The sequence below is a fragment of the Octopus bimaculoides genome, chromosome 8, assembly GCF_001194135.2.
Source record: "Octopus bimaculoides isolate UCB-OBI-ISO-001 chromosome 8, ASM119413v2, whole genome shotgun sequence".
Classification (NCBI taxonomy): domain Eukaryota; kingdom Metazoa; phylum Mollusca; class Cephalopoda; order Octopoda; family Octopodidae; genus Octopus; species Octopus bimaculoides.
The window spans coordinates 15393017-15395812 of NC_068988.1; the positions used below are offsets into that span (position 1 = coordinate 15393017).

General features: G+C 43.0%; 1 protein-coding gene across 1 annotated transcript in view; it reads left to right on the plus strand.

Annotated features, from left to right (window-relative positions):
* The window catches only part of LOC106867493 (calcium and integrin-binding protein 1), a 76262-nt gene that overhangs the window by 42168 nt on the left and 31298 nt on the right, over window positions 1-2796 (plus strand). The gene's annotated exons all lie outside the window — the stretch shown is intronic.

The following is a 2796-nucleotide window of genomic DNA, read 5'->3' on the forward strand; positions in this document are numbered from 1 at the left end:
GTTACTTGTCTTTGCGTCCCCGTAACGTAAGGCCTCGGCAGAAGCGGCCGATAAAATAATATACCAGGTTTAAAGAAAATAAGTACTGCCGTCGAATCATTTGACTAAGATTTTTGAAGGTGATGCTCCAGCATGGCCGCAGTCTAATGACTGAAACGAGTGAAAGATAAACGATATATTTAATATGTGTGTGTGTGTGTGTGTGTGTGTGTGTGCATGTATGTATGTATGAGTATATGTAGCACTCCAGAGCAGACGAGAGAAAGTGAAATAACCATTTAGCTGAAATATGAAAACACTCAAACACGCGGGCGCGGGCACACACGCACGCATACACGCGCGCGCGCACTCACTCATATGCTGGACTAAAACTTTAGTTTCAAAGCGGAAAACTCTGACAGAAACGATAACATTTTTTTTTCATCAATCTGTGCTTACGTAACTTACTTTTAGCCATTGTGATGTATGTGTATACATGAATTTTTACAGCTGTGTCATCTGTACACTGCCTGTGCATAAGTATGCGCCTGTCTATGTGTTGTGTAGATACATACATATGTACAAATGTATGTACATGTGTGTGTATGTGTGTGTGTATACATCTTTTATCTTTTACTTGTTTCAGTCATTATACTGTGGCCATGTTGGGGCACAGCCAGGAGTTGTAAATGATTGATTGGAACATTTTCAATCAATTATTTTCCTAGCAATCAATTTTAATTGGGATACAGACCAATCAATTATTGCAATTAATTGTCAATTATTTTGCCAAACATAAAAACACGATATATTTTGGAGTGTTAGCATCGATTTAGATAAGAGCCAAAATGATAGGAAAATAAACGGTTGCTATCGGCTTTTCGCAACATTCGCAACATTCCGTTTCTCTTACTGAGAGTCGAGGTAGGCCGTTGAGATAGGCAGAAAAATCCATCTTGAACTCTAGCCTGCCATTCGTTCCAAACAGTTGCTCGAAGTGCTGCTAAAAGGCCGTACTCATCTGCTTGGGGATCGATTAACACGCGCCCTTTATGGTCCACCAAATACCGAATTGTGATTTTGTTGCGACGTTGTGCCTCCGCCACTTCGGCCCCGAACAGCTTTCGTCACCTTGTGTTTTAGAGCACGCGCCTTAGTTCTGACAAAGTAGCCATCGTACTTCGCGTTGAAGAATTCGTCGTGAGCTAATCTTGCTGCAACTACGTCGTTGCGATACCTTTGTAAGCGTCCCTTCTAAGTTCCTAAGTTTCCCTGATTCTGCTTTTCTCTGTCACCACGACCTTACTAAAACTAATCGATTCTACTCTAATTACCTTTTCAGGGCGCCCATCATTTGTTGTTGATGATTGCTCTCGTCCACAACCGCTTAACTAATTCGTTAATCTGGTCTCCCTTAGCTTGGTCTACAGGGAGGAAAGCGTTTAGTTTTCAGTAACCGAGTCTGCGCCTTTTAAGCCTATCTATGTTGACCGCACAGATTACGAATTCGTGGCCTGGGTAGCCGACGATTATAAACTGTGGGCAAGTTATGCTACCCTTATCTGCTACAGGCCTCCAGAGCAGACTATTGTGATGCGATATGGATGACTCGATGTATTTGTCTATGTTCAGAATGGCACATTCGGAAAATCCAGTTGGTATCTGTCAGATGCTTGGAGCAGATTTGCAAAGTTTTGTGCTACCTGTCCTTTCAGATAGTCCTGAACAATCCAAACGCGCATCTAAGAAAGCGTTTGATTTAGTGCTAATACACTAAAGGGTGGAATGTTCCTAGGAAAACCTTCAGACGCCTGGAGAAATCTGGCTGCTCTGTTCCTGGAGGGGCATAAACAGCAACTAGTCTATTCATATCCAAGATAACTAACTGTTCCTATCCCGAATCACTAACTTGCCTTCTAGGTCCAAGAAGATTGTCTTTATCGCTAAATTCAGACCACTCCAAACACAGCAGTTCCGTCTCCCAATCCATATCGACTTAGAGATAATTAGATCTTACAACCATCAAATATGTTCATGGAGGTTTGTGGAATGGAAACTCTGGCCTCATTGATGGCCAGCACATTTATATTTAGTGAGCTGAGGTTTTTGAGCAGATGCCTTAGCTTCCAAGGTGACCCTAGCCCACGTGCGTTCGCCCTACCTATTTTGAGTATGGCCTTGCTCAATAAGAGAGGGGAAAATAAGAAAGGATCACTATCCTTATACCTATGGAGGGAAAGGGGTTTCGTGTCTCCAAATGGCTCTAGGGGTTTCAAGAAGTAATTCTTTACACAGCTTTTTGTTTATATTTTCCCTGAAGTCTCCTATTCATTTGGAGTATTACTGTTAAAAATTTTGTATCTCATTTGTGACATTTAAATGACAATCTATGTATGGTGGAATGCTATTCGTTAATGCAATTTACTTGTGTACGATGCTTATATTATGGTGAACGTGTTCCATTAGTTTATTCTTGTTATTATTGTATATGTTAATGATTGTATGGTTAATGTTTGTATCCGCGATAGCTGTGGTGATGATGGAAATAATAGTATTGATGTGGGATGAACCAAACGTCCGGCTAAGGTGCCCTACGCTTCGCCCATTAGATCCCCGAAAGGGTGTCGGTCGATATAGACAGCAGGACGGTGGCCACGGAAGTCGGAATCCGCTCAGGAGTGTGTAACAACTTACCTGCCGAATCGACCGGCCTCGAAAATGGATGGCGCTGGAGCGAGCGACCGATGCCGGACCGGCCGGGTGACAGGTTGCGCGATCGCCGGCGAGGCGACTTTCCGATGCCAGGTCGAGTAGGAG